The following is an 8,646-nucleotide window of genomic DNA, read 5'->3' as shown; positions in this document are numbered from 1 at the left end:
CCCGGCAGGCAGAGATTGCAGTGAGTCGACTAATTTTTGCATTTTTAGTAGAGACAGGGTTTCACTATGTTGGCCAGGATGGTCTCTATCTCTTGACCTTGTAACCCGCCTGCCTCAGCCTCTCAAAGTGCTGGGATTACAGGCGTGAGCCACCAACCATGCCCAGCCAGACTCTGGGAAATTTCAATCCAACTTCCTCACTTTACAAAACAGGGAACTAAGAACCAAATAAGGTTATTTACTTGTTCAAGATCACACAGGTACAGAATTAACAAAAGCTGTGCAAAGAAAATCAATGGCAGAATATTTTCTGTATTTTTTTCTATTCATATTTTGAGATCACACCTCTTCATTTACTTATAGAGAAAAAAACATAACTGGTCAGTGCTTAAATCAAGTAATATAAAGATAAAATGTAAGGTTATAATGCAGATTCTTGTGTGGACACAACACATTTTAATAGTGTAAATAGTAGATTCATATGCACTTAGAGTCAGTCAATCCACTAGTGTTTCTTAATTTTGCTGACCTTTGAATTGCCACTGAAATAGCATAATACTGTGCTATTACCCAAAAATTATTTTAGATATATTTTGTTTTTTCTATATATAATATTGTGATTTTTATAACACATGAGCACGCATTGAAATCTGTCAACAATATATTTTCTAATACTGGTATTCACGGAAGTTCCAAGTATGCTTATAGGTAGGACTTGAATCCATTGCTTCTAGTCACATAAACGAGTTTTAATTCATTTTTCTTTTTATTCTTATATTAAATGCTAAATAGCTTTCCTTTACATAGTTATTATTTTAGTACGATGATTGGAAATTAAATATTAGCACAAATTACTAATCAGTTTCAAGGCATACAACTTTATTTTGCCATTACCCCAATGTTTGAAATTAGCAGGGCTCTTTAAAACTGGTGCTTCTAGCATTTCATTGACTTACACTAAAATCATTGCCTCCATTCCTCAACCACCCAGTTAATTTTAACCTTGACCTCCCACAGCTGTACTGATTTACTCAGTCCACAAAACTCCCTGATTCCACCCTCTCTGCCTCTTATGAAGCAATACTAGAGAGGAAAAACAAAACCCATTCCTTTAAGAAAGATTCCGCCTCCTCTCTTTAAGCAAGCGCCTAATGGTAACTGTAGAGTCTACTAAGTCAAACACTTTACTACTCAGCATTGAGAGAAGCTGCTGCTGCTAATGCTGCTGCTGCTGCTGCTGCCGCCGCCGTCGCCGCCGCCGCTGCTGTTGGTCTGAGGCTGCAGTGGGTTTCTGTGCAGCATTGCAGAATCCACACCTAGAGAACAGAAGACACAGACACGTACATCTACTACCCTGGTTAGAAGGAAGCTTTGGATCTTCGGTGGGTAAGGAGCTCTATCTAGCTATTTTGTCCAGAAACGGTGAGAAAAGGAATGATCATGGAAAAGACTGTTCATCAGACATGCTTAAAATGGATTATGTTAATTTGTCTTCCTTTGGTGGTGGTGGGGGTGTCTAGATTTGCAACTAGCAAAATATAGTGGGGACTATATGCTGATAGGTGCCCTTAGGATACTTTTTTTGCTATTCATAAAAAGGCTAACCTTGATGCATGCAAAGCTTTTCATTTTTTTTCTTTTTAAATGCAAGAAAATATCCAGCCACTCCCAATATCTCTCTCAAATACTGCAGATATTTTTAAATGCCAAATAAAATGTCAGGCTGAGCATTTTCTAAACAATTTTCTTCCCCAAACTAGGAAGTCTTCTCCACGATTCGTTAAGAGTATTTAAAAATAATAAGGCATGGTTGGATTTTTGAGCAAATGGGAGATGGTGGTAGACTAAAATTTCTACAGCCTTAGTCCAGTGGAGAGAGAAAACGATAAATGCATCACAGTTTGTGCCAAGACAAGATTCATTTTCCACACTTCATATGTGGGAAGAGGAAACTACATTTTAATTAGCACATTTTTAGGGAGGAGGGAGGGGATGAAGATGAGGGGGATGGCGTGAGGTATTTGAGGGGGACAAGTCTGTAGATGAGGAAAGGAAATGAAGTGGATTGTCGCCAGTGCCTTGGAAACGAAGGGAGATAAGGGTGGGGAACGAAGTTTGTTGTGTGTGTTAGGGTGGGGTTGGCCCAAGGGACCATGAATCACTAGAATGGCGCTCGGAGGGGTGTGCTTGCAAGTGTACTGGTGCAGGAGGGACGTGGAAGTCGTGGGTGGCAGAGAAAAGTGTGCACCGCAGGGAGGTCTATTTCGAGAATAGGTTGGGGTGAGAAACATGTCTGGGCGACGGGGGTGGGCTACCCGGTGTCACCTGTGGATGGATCCACAGCCCTGCAATTGCGTGTTGGAAAGTTTGCCGGGCCCCGCATTCATTTTGAAGGTTCTTGGCGATGCCTCGACTTTTCGCCTCAAAGAAGTGAGCTCTCATAAGGTTCAGAGGCCGGGAGCCAAAGCGGGAGTGAAGACTCTCGAGAGGTCCAAATGAAGCAGAAACGAGAGCCCCGGTCCTCCCCCTCTGTGGAGGTGAAGCAGGGGTTGTAGGGACTAGGCGCCCGCGAAGGCAGCTGTGCTGAGAGCAAAGTCCAGGCCCCATGGGGGGCGTGCGGAGGTTGAACCTTTGCAGTGGCCTCCCCCTAAAGCCCCAGCAGCCAGTGTGGGCGGCCGAGGCTGACTCAAAGCGGCGGCTCAGCCTCGGGAGTAGGAGTGGGGGGCTCGCTCATTTAGGGCGGGAGACATTTCCGAGGCGCCCCTCCTCCCTTTCGCGGTCGGGTTTCTGTCGGGGTCGTTTCCCCCTCTGGCCCTCCGGGGACGCCGTGGATTCGAGCTGCACAGCCAGAGGAGGACGTTGAAGAGGCGCCAGGCAGCCGCCCCGAACCAGGCCCTCCCGGCTGCAGGGCCTGCAGGCCCCCACCGCCGCAGTTTCACGGACTTAGCGCTTGAGGGCGCGGAGGGGGCTGCGGGGGCGGGGCCAGGGCTCTAGAGGGGCGCTCGAGGCGGGGCCAGAGAGAGCTCGGGGCTGCCAGAGGCGAGGTCTTGAGGAGGCGGGGCCGGGAGGCTTCAGAGCCCAAGAGGCGGGGCCAGAGGCGTAGGGGGCTGCGAGGGGCGGACCTTGGGGGCGTGACCGGGGGGGGCGCTTGGGGACCTAGGGGCGGGGCGTTAGGGGGCGGGACCAAGGGACGCTGGAGGGGTGCTCGGCGAGTCCCGCCAGAGCGCGAGCCGCCAGCCCGTTAACGGTCGCCAGTGTGAGGGGCGGGAGGGAAAGAAGAGGGGTTTAAATTAGATTTTTTAAAACACAGAGCAAGAGCTAGAGGCGTCGGCATCCCAGGTGTCGCCGCTTCCTGCTGCACAGGGCTCGGCGTACAGGTCCCTCCCTCCTCAAGCCCCCTCCCCTTCTCCCGCCCTACCCTCTGGGGCTCTGTGGCGCTTAAGAGGCTGCGGCAGCGGGGGATCCGGCGGCTACTGCAGCCCCGGCGGCTGCGGAGAAGGAGGGAGGGGAAACACAAAGCCGGCTACGCGCTGCGAGGTAATCTTGCGGGGAGAGGGCGCGCCGTCGTCCCGCCTCTCCTCCGGGCCGGTACGCGGGCACCCGCGCGGGGGCTGGCAGCGGGGACGCTACCGGGGGTCGCGCGGGAGTAGGGAGCGGCGGCTGGCGGGGCCGAGGGGACTTCTCATTGGCTGTCCCTGTGGCCTCAGGTGAACCCTTTTCCGGGGCGGGAGTGGGGACCACGGCCAGGCCAGAGGGGAGCGTACCTGCGGGGGAGGGTCCGGGGGCGGCGGTGCACGGCCTGCGGCGCCGCGGGGTGGATCCGACGCTTCGCGCGTCCTCTGGTTTTCCCTCCGAAGGCGGGGAGTACTAAAATCAGATGCTAGCTGAAGCTTAGGTGACCCCGGGGACCTTAAGCCCTGAAGGTGCGCTTCAGGGGAGTGGGAGGTTCCTGCGCTTGGAAAAGGTGGAGGAAAGAGAGAGAATGTTGGTTTTAGTTTTTTTTTTTCTCCTCATTAAAAAAACATTTTTTTTGTTACAAGTTGAAAGTGTTCAGTTACCTTTCTTCTATAATCCGCTTCCCCACCCCCCAAACAGACATACACGCACACAAACACACCACCCCTACAAACGTATACATGTTAGGTTGAGCTTCCTGCTAGGGGTGACAAGCGAAGTTGGCAGCAGGTCTGGTGTGCTGGTGTTTGGGGCACGTCCAGCTTCTTTGGAGGTATGCTATTATAGCGCAGGCAAGACCACAGACAGGTAGCATAATCTGGGCCTCTTTTAAAATGGCAAGAACGGCCTCGGGTGAACTTTTTTGTTGCAGAGATTTAATTGCAAGTAGGTGCCCATTGAAAATGGGAGCGCAAGGAAAACCACTAATTTCCTTGGCACATGTGCTGTTGCAATTAACCTGGTAGAGTGTTAAGGAATTTAACTTAACCAAGAGGCTTTGAGGGAGGATTATATGCAAGTTTGGGGAGGGGATTGATAAGATTCTGGGGTACGGGACTAGCTACATACACGTGCGTGGACGTTTACGTTAAATTATGTAGGATTTTAGATTTAGCAATATTAAATGGTTGCTTTTCTTGGAATAGCTTCTGACTACATAGTGCAGGGTACGTTCCTAATTTTGGCTTTAGAAGACTCCTAGTGAGAGTGTTTTTAAAGATTGAAAAAATAAGAGTACAGTGCAATTTGTCGTTTTTAAGTTAAATACTTGACTGTTAAAAATATTTGTGTAATTAAGTTATGGGACCAACCCATTTATAGGGTTAAGTTACTTAACCCTACAAATAACTGGAACATTATAAATGGAGCATTTGTAGGAAGTTTTTACATCGAAGTCTCTATTATATTGCATTTGCATTATAACTTATTTTCCTTTGCTTAAATGGAGCAGATTAACTTTATGGAAGGAGGACCAGGATAAAATAAAGGCCGCTACATTTAACTCTTCATCTTTCTGAAGAGTTCAGTCTGTGCTAACACTTAAGGTGCCCGGAAGTGCTGGCATGTTGGTAATAGTTTTTAAAGAAGAAACGGGTGTATCCATTTTGAATGTTAAACATAATTTGAAGGAGTTCTTGAGATAGTTGGTTATGAGACATTCAATATATTGCTACATTTTACGTATATGATAGGAAATGTTTGGTAAACATTTGACATTGTTGATCATATGACACTTGGGAAATATTTTGCATGATAGAAGGATTGTATTTTCGGAATGTAAGTTTCAAGCATTGACTGAAAGGGAGAAAATTATACACTTTGCTGTCTCACCCCTTTTGTCAATATTATGCTGGGATGAATGTGAATTGTGCTCAGTTATGTTTAAAGTGTAGATCTGGTCTTTGTAAAACCAGAATGTCTTGAGACCAAGAGAACATACCATCAGCAACAGCCCAACTCCTACACACAATCCTAAAACCTAGATACAGGGTAGTGCCCAACTTCTGAGGTTTTGAGGCTTCCTGAAGTAGGCCTATCATGTCTGAGTGCTTTTGTCACATGTAAGCCTACAGGTGGTTAGCTGGTTAATCTCTCCCATTTCAAAGCAGTTGGTTAGCAGTACTGCGTGGCATGTATGCATGTCATCAGAGTATAAGAAGTGTTTGAGGGAAGAAATCACATAAAAGCATAGAAACCTGGCTCTGAACAAACTGTGTAGCGTGTTGGGGAACAGTCACATCAGAACTTTAGCTTAACCGAGTTGTTATATGTAAAGTGCTTAGAATAGGGTTTGTACTCAGTGCTTTTTGTGTTTATCATTATCAGTATATAAAGTGACATATCTTTTTGAAGGCTGTTAGGTCATGCTACCCAGCATGTGAAGACTCAGCAAATATTTGTAATAGCCAATATTTATTTGCCTAACCTCTGTGCCAGGCACTAAGAGTTTTATGTGATTTGATTTACTTAGTCCTTCCAACAACCCAGTGACTCAACAGAGGCATGGAGAGGTTAAGTATCTTCCCAAGGTGACACAGGTTGGTTCTGAACCCAGAATCTGGCCCAAGAGTGAGCCCATGTAACCACTGCCCCTTGTTGCTATTGAGCTCATGGTAATTACTGCAAACCAGTGAGAGGTCTTCATAGTATTCCCAAGACTATCAGGTGTGCATGTCTTGTTTAACCACATCCTCTGGCATTAATACCACCAAGTTGTGCTTAAATCTAAAGAGTGGTGGTTAATCTGCATTAAATACAGTCACCTTTTGACGTTGAAAGAGTATTCTTTTTTGATACACAACATATGTTTAGGGTGCTAGAGTTTGTGCTAGAGTATGCTATCTTTCTAATTCTAGAGATACTAAAGTCTTTTTTTTTTGAAGCTTACCAGACATGTAGGGCCCCAGGTGGCCCAGAGGGCACTAATTCCCATTGGAGATTCCAGTTCTGCAGTAAATCAGTAAACCTTATCACCTTTCTGATTACCAACATCATATCAACCTGAGATAAATTTTAACTTAAATTTGTTCTAAATACCACCTGAGTTGCTTCCTAAAATGAACCCTAAATGCAAAAATATAACTTGTGGCTTATACTTTGTCATTCACATTCCTCAAGGAACTGTGTGTTGCTGCTTCACCATTGTAGTTGATATGTCAAACAAATTATAAACTAAATTAGCTGTTTTAAGTAATGTTTAGAATTATTGTAGATAGATGATATGTCCTTTGACAACTTAGTGCAATGTAATGTTAGAAAAAATGCTTAAAAACAAGCATGCGTTGAATTGAGAAAGTGCAAGCTTTGTTGAAGACACAGGTTACTAATCTGTTTCTCACACTAAACACTGTTTTTGTTATAATTAGTGCTTTTCAGATTCCTTTGAAAATATTAAATATGTAGAGTTTGAATTTTTAAAAAAACTTTAAATATCTAATTGAGTGCTATTCTTCCTCTTAAACATAGACCTATTTGAAGTTATTTAAACCCAATTTAAGATTAATTGGACAGTCATAGACTGTCATGTCATTGAGATTCAAAATGAGTGCCTTAATACTTTATGTCTTCTGTGTTAATACTCTATGGTTTGAACTCCGGGTCCATGCCAGAGTATTTATAGGTGAGATTGTTATGAGGTCTTTCAGGTTCTGCCAGAGATTTAATTCTCTTGGCCAAATGCCAAGACAGTCTCAAATTTTTACTGTAATTTTTTACTGTAATGAGTTGTATATATCAAGAATCCTCTAAAACATACAGGTTAGAAGTCTTTCATTGGCTGTTGCTTGAAAGAAAAAGTCTGTTATCCCTTAGATGAATATAATTATTTTTTATTCTTGGAAGTAGCTAATTATGGATGTGTGTGTGTATGTATGTGTATGTCAAACCATGCTACTTGAGGGATTCTCTTCCTTTTAGGTAAAGTTAAAAATTATTCACCTGGTATATTAATGTAATATTTATTGAGTACCAACAGTACACATAGAGTAATACCTTTATGTGGGAAAAAAAGTGTTGGAGAAAAAAGGTTTGTGGATCTTTTTATTTATTTCATGTGTATTTTAATGTTGCTGAATATCTGGACCAGTCTCAAAGTTCAAAACTGAACTGCACAGTTGAAAACATGTTAAATGTTAAGAAAGTACTGTTTAACTTAAAGTCTTAGATGGTAGCACAGATAATGAGAATCAGAGCCCCTTGTTTCCTTAAACTGTTTTTGGTTGAGTATGTTTGAAAAGCTGCGTTAACAATCCCTTTCAGGCTTCTAGGACATTACTTAACTGCATTGAAGGAATAAATTTAGAGTATCCTAGAAACCTGAAAGAAAGAATGCGGCTTTCAGAGTTGTCTAGCATAATCCAAATAGTAGTAGCATGATCACCAAAAGGTATTAAATGGATGAAACCTATCTTTGATTTTAAAAGGCTTACTGTTCTTGTAAGTTTGTTTCTTGAAGATAATATTGCTTAGTTTTAACTCCACTAAAAGCTGAACCGTTATTGTACAACATGTATAGGCCTTGGCATATGTTTATATCATTTTTTTTTTCTTTTTTTGTATTTTTGAGACAGCTCTCACTATATTGCCCAGGCTGGTCTCGAACTCCTGGGCTCAAGCCATCCTCCCACCTCAGCCTCCCAGGTAGCTGGGACTACAGGCATGAGCCACAGGCCTGGTTTATATCTTTAAGGTAAGGTTAGATCTAAATTGAGCCTTTACTTGATGTCAGACTGATCTGTATCAGCACCATATGTTATGTTTACTTTTTTTTTCTTTCAATGAAAATGGGCCTGAGGAGATTGGTTTGTACGCAGTACATTAACTGGCATTTAAGATGACTACCTCTTCAAACAAGGCTACGGTTTTTTTGTTTTTTTAGGTTTTTGTTTTGTGTTTTTTTGAGACGGAGTCTCTTTCTGTCACCCAGGCAGGAGGGCAGTGGCGTGATCTCGGCACACTGCAACCTCTGCCTTCTGGGTTCAAGTGATTATTCTGCCTCAGCCTCCTGAGTAGCTGGGATTACAGGCGCCCGCCACCACGACCGGCTCATTTTTGTATTTTTAGTAGAGATGGGGTTTTGCCATGTTGGCCAGGCTGGTCTTGAACTCCTGACCTCAAGTGTTCCTCCCTGCCCAGCTACCCAAAGTGCTGGGATTACAGGCGTGAGCCACTGCACCCGGCCAAGGCTAAGGT

General features: G+C 44.1%; 1 protein-coding gene across 5 annotated transcripts in view; it reads left to right on the top strand.

The window, feature by feature from the left end:
- Nucleotides 1-1,283: 1,283 nt before the first annotated feature.
- ADD3 (adducin 3) overlaps nucleotides 1,284-8,646 on the top strand; it is a 138,166-nt gene continuing 130,803 nt past the window's right edge. For 2 of the 5 annotated variants that reach the window (XM_032178185.2, XM_032178145.2), the window contains exon 1: nucleotides 1,284-1,386. The gene's annotated coding sequence lies outside the window, so the exon portion shown is untranslated. Of the gene's footprint in view, nucleotides 1,387-3,394; nucleotides 3,538-8,646 lie in introns of those variants that run through there. The other 3 variants (XM_032178179.2, XM_032178140.2, XM_032178154.2) reach the window with 2 other exon arrangements.

The sequence above is a fragment of the Hylobates moloch genome, unplaced genomic scaffold (genome assembly GCF_009828535.3).
Source record: "Hylobates moloch isolate HMO894 unplaced genomic scaffold, HMol_V3 SCAFFOLD_3, whole genome shotgun sequence".
Classification (NCBI taxonomy): domain Eukaryota; kingdom Metazoa; phylum Chordata; class Mammalia; order Primates; family Hylobatidae; genus Hylobates; species Hylobates moloch.
Note: the sequence above shows the minus strand (reverse complement) of the source record. Positions and strands in the feature narration are given on the sequence as shown.